This window comes from Zingiber officinale, chromosome 4B (genome assembly GCF_018446385.1).
Source record: "Zingiber officinale cultivar Zhangliang chromosome 4B, Zo_v1.1, whole genome shotgun sequence".
Lineage (NCBI taxonomy): Eukaryota > Viridiplantae > Streptophyta > Magnoliopsida > Zingiberales > Zingiberaceae > Zingiber > Zingiber officinale.
In genome coordinates this window covers 10,683,534-10,693,399 of record NC_055993.1, presented here as the reverse complement: position 1 = coordinate 10,693,399, position 9,866 = coordinate 10,683,534, and positions in this window count along the sequence as shown.

The following is a 9,866-nucleotide window of genomic DNA, read 5'->3' as shown; positions in this document are numbered from 1 at the left end:
TTAATATATAACCGACTTGAATGACCGGTCAAGACATGCTTAACAAAAGGTATTCTCAATATATGACCAGCTTAAATGACCGGTCGAGATATGCTTAACAGAAGGTATTTTCAATATATGACCGACTTGAATGGTCGACCAAAATATGATTAATAGAAGGTATTCTCAATATATGATCATTGAATGGCCGAGCAAGATATATTCAACAGAAGGTGTTCTCAAAACATGACTGCCCGAGACACATATAGTAGACAAGTAAAGGGATAACCGATGAGGTCAGCAAATTTGCAGGAAATATTCTCTCAAAACTTCTTCAGTTATAGGGATATATTCCTTTGCATATTTCATCAAGAATAGGAGTGATAAATGATAAAGGAGATACATCTAGAGTACAGAAAAGATTTCTTGAAGGATTATTGCACAAAGTCTAGATGGTGCTTCTTTCATCTTCTAACAAACTCTAACAAACCTAGAACCACCTCATGATCAAGGAGGTTATGTGAGGTATGAAAATCCTTTCTCCACCGGCAAGGTATGTAAACACAGTACCTGCATCTCAAGCCTGCCTTTATAATTTCATTACTGCATTTTTCACCCCGAGAGAAAAACTGATTGGGCGTCGGAGGGCCTAGCCAAGGATTCCCACCCCAGTAGGTCACTAATGCTTCATTGTCTTGTGTCTCTGTGCACAGGATCATTGAGGAGTTCTTCCAGATCTCTAGAAGCCTACATTCCTTGGATCAACCACCCATTGGAGCCAGCACCCCATCACATAGCCTTCGGACAGGATCAATATGTTTCTCAGATTTTTGAGAATTCAACATTTTATAGTTAACAACATCTTTCTCAGTGCTTCCCTTCCCAATAGACTGCTTGCTCCTTTCGCTCATCTTACTCTTGATCTTATCTATGCCAATTTCTTTAAGGGGGCACATCCCAAAAAGATGTCCACTGCACCACTTAGTCCAAATGAAAATGCCCTTTATAAGATGGTTGTATCTTGCATTCATCCTCTATCGTCTAGGGATCAGGGAGTTATGCGTCCAGTACATCTTTTTTAAATGTACGCATTGAGACACTAACTTGACTTTGACTTGGGGTACTGGGCGTTCATATCTATTATCTACTATTTAGGGTACAACACTTTGAATAAAATTCACATAATCAAGTGTCATGTCTGTTGGATCGAAACACGCTAGAGGGGAGGGGGTGAATATCGCTCATGACTTTCACTTTCGTATTTAAAATGATCGAATAACGCAGTGGAATAATAAATAAATAAAACACAAGCAAACACAGGGATTTACTTGGTTCGGAGCCTAGGGTGACTCCTACTCTAAGGCTCATGCTCGTTGAGCGTTTACTTTGGGCAACAACTATAAGCTCACAAATATTACAAGAATTTATTACAATATAACTATACTGAAAAAGCTATACCGACAACAAGGAATTGAAACTTTGCAGCTTCGGGTCATCGGTGTCTTGTCGTAGCTGTCATAACGTCTCATTAGTGTGTCACAGAAATTGCCAAAACTGTGTTGTTGTAAACTACTGGTCGAGACAGGCTTATATAAGCCATTGAGGGCGCCTTCAAGGCCCTTGAGGACGCCTCCATCACCGGCGGATTGGCAGCGCAGATAAGCTTTGCTTCGCCCACTACTTATCCTCTTGAAGGTGCCTCTGATGCCCTTGAGGGTGCCTCCAAGGCCGTCTGAGGTGCCTCCAACTCCTTTGGAGGGTGCCTCCAGCTCCGCTGCGTAGACTCCTCAACCTTGCACCCGAGGCGCCTCCAAGCTCCATGGAGGGCGCCTGGGGTACTGTTCATCCGAGGCAAAACTTGTTCTTTTGTCCTTGCAAGATATGTATTACCAAAATACCAAGCATACCCTGCAACACAAAGTTAGCACATAATAATAACATAAACATAAATATTTGACAGTCACCAGATTGCCCGGTTCTGACTTCGGATTTCGGACTGGAAACCCTAGGTCGAACCGACGTCTACTGTTCCCTTAGCGGGAACACATCCTCACCTACTCCACTCAGGAGAGTATACCTGTTGCCAGTTCGATCCTCCAGATCAATTGAGCTTTTGCTCAACGCCCGAATCTTCAGGTCTTTCTACTAGACGTCCGCTCCATAACCTGTCCAGACTTCTACCTGGTTCGCGACATTAGGACTTTTCACCTAGAGTCCTCGACTCTAGGACTTTTGCCCGAAGCCCTCGATCCACCAAGACTTTCCGCCTAGGGTTACCACCCCCTAGGACCTAGGGTTACCGCCCCTAGGGTTTTTCCTTTTCCTAACCACAGCTAGGACTTTTCCTCACCTAGGGTTACCACCCCCTAGGACCTAGAGTTACCACCCTCTAGGGTTTTCACCTGCTTAACCGCGGCTAGGACTTTTGCCTAAACACACTTAGGACCTTCCTGCAAAGCTTATTCAAACATATTAGATAACAAAACATCTTAACTTTGAGCCCTTTGACATAATCAAAATATAAGTTTGATCGTCGGATGTTTCACGCACCAACAATGCCCTCACTTCTTACATTTCTTCTTTAGGGGTAAGAGTTCACTGCGGTGAACTAATCAAGTTATCTGATTTTGATCTGGTTGGGATTAGTCAATTATCTTTAGCTGGGATTAGGACTAGTGCAGAAGGACTTGTGTATAAGCGAACCCATCCATGATATGTCCCACCTATAGCCGAGGAAGACATAGCTGAGGATGAGCTGATTGTTGTCGTGGAGCCCTGTCAGCTATCTTTTGATCCACGATTTGCATTGACGCCTCTTTTCGATACTGCTCAAGGCAGCTCTTACACACCCCCACCCTGACCAGTGATTTTTTAGTCATCTTCAAGATGACATTTTTGGATGGTTCAACTCCTTAGAGACCAAGATGAATTATCAATACTGTTAGACCATAGGCAGTGACCTATAGGGGGGTGAATAACCCTGATAAATAAAAGAACCTTTCTCAAATTTATGACTTAATTAATCTAACACTTGCATAAATAAAATAAATAATTGAAAGGAAAGAGGCACGAAAGGGTTACTTGGTTACAACCGGGGAGGTTGTTAATCCAAGGAAGTTGGAGCTCAGTAAACAATCTCCTTCAGGCGGAGAAACCTCTTACAACAGTTGAAGTACTCAATTATAGAATAAAACAAAAATAGAATGAATCACAAGTGTTGTTTTGAACCTTTTGGACCAAGACTGTATTTATGGTCATGGGCAGGGCACCTGGAATGAGATAGAATTCTATCCCTGATGAAACGGTTAAATGCCACATGAATTTGGGTAAAATTTGGATTCCAGACGCTCGGAAGGTTTTCGGGAGCCCGGATGGTCTAGGCACCCCGGACTAGTTCCGGGCGCCCTAGACCCGACTAGATCCGGACGCCCGAACTAGGAAAGTCAACATAGTTGACTTTTTAAATCCGACTCTTCCGCTCCGGTTTCACTCGCTTGGGTGATTTCGGCCATCTGAAGTAGGGCTCACCCAAACCCAACTTCTGACCTTCTCGAGCAACCTTTCACTCTGGCTTTTCATCCCTAAAAAATGTCATGTGCCTCCTTCTTGTCCGCCCGCATACTCTTCCATAGCACCTTGTCCCTCAGACGCACCGAGTCCGTTAGATCTCTCCCATACCATCCTTCTTGCTAGCTGCATCTTTTACTCAACTTCCTATGCTCCTAAGTTCCTGCACACTTAGACACAAGGTTAAGCCCAACAAGACCTAACCTAACTTGTTTGATTACACCAAAACTACCTTGGGGTTCTAACAATCTTCCCATTTTTGATGTGTGCAACCCAAGTTAAGTTAGGGTAAACTAACATAAGGTTAAAGTAATAAATTTGCTATTAAGTGCAAAAAGTAAAAAAATTTAAAGCTATCTCTCTCTACACTTAATTTTTCCTTCCTTCTCCCCCTTTGATCACATAAAAAATTGGGGTACCTCAAAAGTCTAAGGGAAAAAAAATTGAGTTGATAAAGTTTTTTTTAAAAAAAAACTTTGTGATATATAGTGTTTTTTTTAAAAAAACTTTAAGTTTTGCAAAAAAAAAAAATTCTAAGTTAAAAAAATGTAAGAAAAAGAATGTTTAATTAATTTTGACAACACTAGACCTTCTTGGTTATTGGAGCAACAATCACTTTCTAGATAAAGTCTCTTAAGGAAATTATGCTTTTAATCTACTCTCTGAAAGCCCTAAATTTAAATATCTAATTCAAATATGATTTTGGAACCCAATATAGGTTCTTCCAACTGGGTTAATTAAAAATTTCTCAGGTGCATATTTTCTTGATAGTTTTCTAATTTGCCCCCTATGAAATCTAAGGTGTCAATTATATCTTTTAATATGTGTGCATGTACTATTTTTCAACTCTTTTATTTCAATTTTCATTTTTTTATTTTCCAATTTCACTTTTTCAAAATCTTCTAATAAATAAGAAATAGCTAATGTTGATTTTAACTCTTTATTTTCTACTTCTAATTTATAAGATGTTTTAGTTAAAAACTTTATAAATTTAAATAGCTTATCAGGCCGGTAAGGATCGTATCTGACTTACCTTGTCGATTTCATCATCTGAGACTCCCCTTGTAGAGCTTCTTTCTTTTGATGTTACTTCCCCTTCATTAATGCTCTCGATACTCATTGCAGAAGAGCTTGCTTCGTCCTCTTTGTCTTGATAACTTGCCATTAGTGTGATTCCGGCGTAGGCCTCAATTTCTGATTCTGATGAGGTTTCATCCCACATTGCTTTTAGGTTATTGTACCTTTTCTGGGTTGGTCTCCTGTTTGTACTTGTGTCCTTTTACTTGTACTTGCTTTTCAGTTTTGGGTAGTTATTTTTTACGTGTCCTTCTTCATTATAGTGGTAGTATTTTACCTTTCTTTTTCGTCTCTTACCCTACACTTGATTAAACTTATTAGATTTAAATAATTTTTTAAATCTCCTTACCATTAAAGTCATTTCGTCATCAACAAGTGATGTCTTGGAATCTAGTTCATCCACTTTTGCTTTTAAAGTAACATTTTACCTTGATTCTTTCTTTAGACTTGCACATCTTGATGCATGAATTTCAAAAGTTGAAAAATATTTTTCTAAGGTGCTTACCTCTAAATTTTTAGAGATAAAATATGCATCTACTAAGGTTGGCCATTCTGGAGTCCTAGGAAATGCGTTAACCGCATACCTTAGCGAATCTTAGTTGGATACCTTTCTCTGAGATTTGTGAGTTCGGTGATTAGTTCCTTGATTCTTGAGTGGAGGTGTGTGACTGTTTCGCCTCCTTTTAACTGAAGGTTGCTGATCTGGTTCCGAAGCAGGCCCCGTCTTGCTAGTTTTGCCTATGAGGTCCCTTCGTGTAGTTCCAAGAATTTCTCCCAGAGCTCCATGGCTGACTCATAGGCTCCGATACGAATGACTTCTTGAGGTGGTAAAACACTAAGAAGATGAAATTCTGCTTTGCCATTTGCCATGAAGTCAGATTGCTCCTTATCCGTCTACTGATATTCTACTTTGTCTTTCAGAGCTACGAAACCATATTTTATAATGATTAATAATTCAAAATCTGTTTTAAAAAACACCTCCATCTTCTTTTTCCAGTTCGTGAATTTCCCCTCAAACTTCGGTGGATGGATGCTCGATCCAGCCATCTCATATGCTTCGTTCAGCAGTTAGTCTTCCTGAAGTAAACTCACTCTGATACCACTTGTTAAACCATTAGCGGTCGGCTAGAGGGGGGTGAATAGCCCTGACAAATAAAAAGAACCTTTCTCAAATTTATGACTTAATTAATCTAACACTTGAATAATTAAATAAATAACTAAAAGAAAAGAGGCACGAAAGTGTTACTTGGTTACAACTAGGGAGGTTGTTAATCCAAGGAAGTTGGAGCTCAGTAAACAATCTCCTTCAGGTGGATAAACCTCTTACTACAGTTGAAGTACTCAATTATAGAATAAAATAAAACTAGAATGGATCACAAGTATTGTTTTGAACCTTTTAGACCAGGGTTGTATTTATATCCCTGGTTGGGGTACCTGGAAGGGTTCTAGGTGTCTAGAATAGGATAGAATTCTATCCTGACGCAATGGTTAAATGCCACATCAAATTGGGTAAAATTTAGATTCCGGGTGCCTGGATGGTCCGGGCCAGTCCGAGGTGCCCGGACCAGGTCCGGGCGCTTGGACCAAGAAAGTCAACATAGTTGACTTTTTTCATCTGAGTCTTCCGCTCCAGTTCCGCTCGCTTGGGTGATTTCAGCCATCCGAAGTAGGGCTCACATGAACTCAACTTCCGGCCTTCTAGAGCAACCTTCCACCCCGACTTTTCGTCTCTCGGAAATGCCACGCGTCTCCTTCTCATCGCTTGTGTATTTAGATTTGGTACTTGTTAATTATGGGTACTTTTTAGTTTTGTCTTTCAATTTGCATCATAATTAAATAATGCATGTGGTTTATAGAATAGGTCTTTTTCTTTATTACACATTTTTGAAATTACTACTTATTAGTTTTTTAAAAGTATATTTTTCAAAATTCCCCTTTCAAATGTTGTTTTCAAAATAGATTTCAAAATATTTTATCTTTTTGGAGTAGCTTAGACTTTCTTATAGATTTGCATGATCCTATAGCACAGTAAAATACCTTTCTTATGTATTTTGAAACATAAAATGATGTGGGATGTGTAGGACTTAGCCTAAGATTTTAGATGCTTATGTCAGTGCATCGCTATAAATCTAGGCTTTAAACAAAATACATTAATCAATTTGTATAATCTGGTTAGTAACAACCTAGTTAGAACTAAATGCTTATATTGACTAACCTGAGTCAGCAGTTACTATCTTGTGGTAATTAGCTAAGTATGAAGATTGGACATTTTATCATAAGGACATTTTTCTAGTTTTTAAAACTATGCTTAAACTTTTAGGTACTTGCCAATTTTAGGGGAGCTTCAAACTTAATTTTTCAAAATTTGTCCTTGTCCATTTTTTTAACAAATTTTCTTTTCAAAATTTTTCAACTTATTTCCAAATTTTCATATCTATTCTTTTCGACTTTATCTTTCTCAAATTTAATTATTTTCAACATCATTATTTTCAAAACTATCTTTTCAAACTTAATTTTTAAAATTTTAAAATTATTTTCAATCTATCTTTTTCAAAATTATCTTTTCAATTCTCAATTTATCTGTTCAATATTTCAAATTTATCTCTAACAAATTTCCAACTATTTTTCAAAATTTTCATAACTTTTAAATATTATTCAAAAGTTTATCACTTTTCAAAATTTAAACTTACCTCAAAATTATTCTTATTTTACAAACTTCAATTCTATGCTTATGCTTCTTCAAAACCATCTGCTTACTAAGTTTTTAACCAATCCATATTTTTTTAAAACAAACAATCTTTCGCGAGCTTACTAAGATTACAAAATCCATCATCTTTTCAAAGATTCAAATTCAAACTTTTCAAGCTATTTTGTTTCTAAAGTTCATTGCTTGTTGTTCATGTTTCCCCTATTTTTGATGTGTGTCAAAGGAGGAAAGATAGTGAATTCATAGAGAGTTGTTTAATTCAAGGGGGGAGTTAAAAAAAATACTTATTTACTTATTTTTGCATATATTAACTTAACTGTAAACCTTAGTTGTCAAACATCAAAAAGGGAGAGATTGTTGGTGCAGGGTGCACTAGAATCGAACCTGAGTTTTGAGGTTGTCAAATGTTAAAGTTAAGTCTTGTTGTGATCTAACAAATTGAATGAGTGTGTAAGTTGTTTACTCAACCTGGAGAAAGTCTTAGCAGATCGTGGAAGCCAGGCAGAAAGTCTTAGCAGATCGTGGAAGCCAGTCAGACAGTCCAAGTGAGTCGAGATGACCCGACACTTGGCAAGGAAGCTTGATAGGTTTGGAGAATCGAATATCTAGGGAAAGTCTTGGTGGGTCATCCAATGCTAAGTGGCAAAGTCCAAACAAGCCTAGAGGACCAATGTTTGACAAGTAGGTTGAGGTAAGCAACTGGAGAAGAGCGACAGTGAAGACGTGTTCCAGAGAGGAATAAACTCTAAGTTGTTGATTCAACTGAAGAAATCAGGAAGGTTTCCAAGTTGAGATCAAGATAGTGTTACTATCAATTACTACTCATGCATCTTACTATTATATATTACTATGCTAACTCTATTTTATAGGAGCTTTTGTTCTAACTCTGTGTTGTAGGAACCGAAGTTTATCAGCCGACCGAACATAGGGATCGGTTGACTGAACAAAGCTATCTCAGGCCAAAGACTAGTTTAGACCAAAGCAGAGCAGAGTTTGACCGTAGCCTGATCGATCGATCAAACCCTGATGATGTGGCAAAAATCAAACTGACCCAAAGCAAAGAAGGAAACCTAGCTGATCGATCGACCAAACTAGAGGATCGGTCGACCGAAAGATCATCTCATTAAAGCAGCATTAAGTGAGAATCTTGGTGAACAGGGAAATTCATTGTTCAGTCAACCGAACAAGGTGATCCGTCGATCAATCCATTAAAGATCAATTAATGCCGGAAGATCGGATTTTAGTGAAGAAGGAAAGCACAGGGATCAGTCGACCAAACGGTAATGATTCTTATAAAAGTGGAGCTCGAGGTCCGAGGCTGAGTATCTGTTTCCTATTGATCCATGTGCAAAGTTGCTTGTACTACTACTACTCATCTTCATAGGCAAGCTACTGCTCCAAGAAGGGCCGACAAGCTGCATCTTGTTTCTTTTGTCGGTATAATTTTTATTAGCTTGCATTGTATTTATTTTCTAGTAAGATAGAAGGTTGTTACTATCTTATATCTTTCATTATACGAATTGCTTCTTTCCGAATGTTTCAGAAAGAAGGATTATACTGAATTACCTAAAGGTGTGATCAAGGATCGCAGGTCTTGGAGTAGGAGTCGACCTAGGTTCCGAACCAAGTAACTAAAATGTGTCTTTCATTTTCACTACACCGCTCTTATTTTTATGAAACAAAAAAAAAGAGTTTTTAACGTGCGATATTCACCCCCTCCTCTATCGCTTTCTATCGATCCTTTAGAGATGACCACTCGGAACTCTTTTAGTGCCGATCGGCCTAAAATTACATTATAGGTCGAGGGCACATCCACCACTATAAAAGTTGACGGTTGCGTTCTCATCAGGGGCTCCTCCCCAAGAGAGATAGCCAACTTGATTTGTATGATCCACTGCACTTCATTGTCGGTGAATCCATACAAGAACATTGCCATGGGTTAGAATTTACTTTCTCTATATGTAACTACTCGAATGCCTTCTTGAATATGACATTAACCAAACTTTTCGTATCCACAAAAGTCCTTAGTCAATTAGCTATTGAAGGCTATAAGGATTGATATAATTTGACTCAATGTCTTACAAATGATGACTACCAAGATTAGCTACTTAAGGCTATAAGGATTGGCTACAATTAGTTAGTTATAGTGGCATCTATAAAAAGTATCTTTTAAGTTAAGTAGATTAAAACATATTTTTGATGAATCATGTTACAAGAAAGATTAAATGGATTGACGATATCGTCTATTGAAAAGAAAATAGTTAAATTTCTTGATTATACCATCTTAATTGATATTTTTTTAGCCAAAACAACAAGACTTGTTATATTCAAATGATTATTATTAATATTTATTTATCTTTTTATTTTATTATATTTTGTAATATTAAATGTTATTTAACTCCATATTTTATTTTACATTTGCAAGCTCATTAAAAAATGACAGTGATATGGATGTGATTAAGGGGCAGAGAAGGAATTAGGAGGAAAGTGGAGGGCATTTTGGACATTTGGAATCAAATTAGGTTTTGGCTTTAAA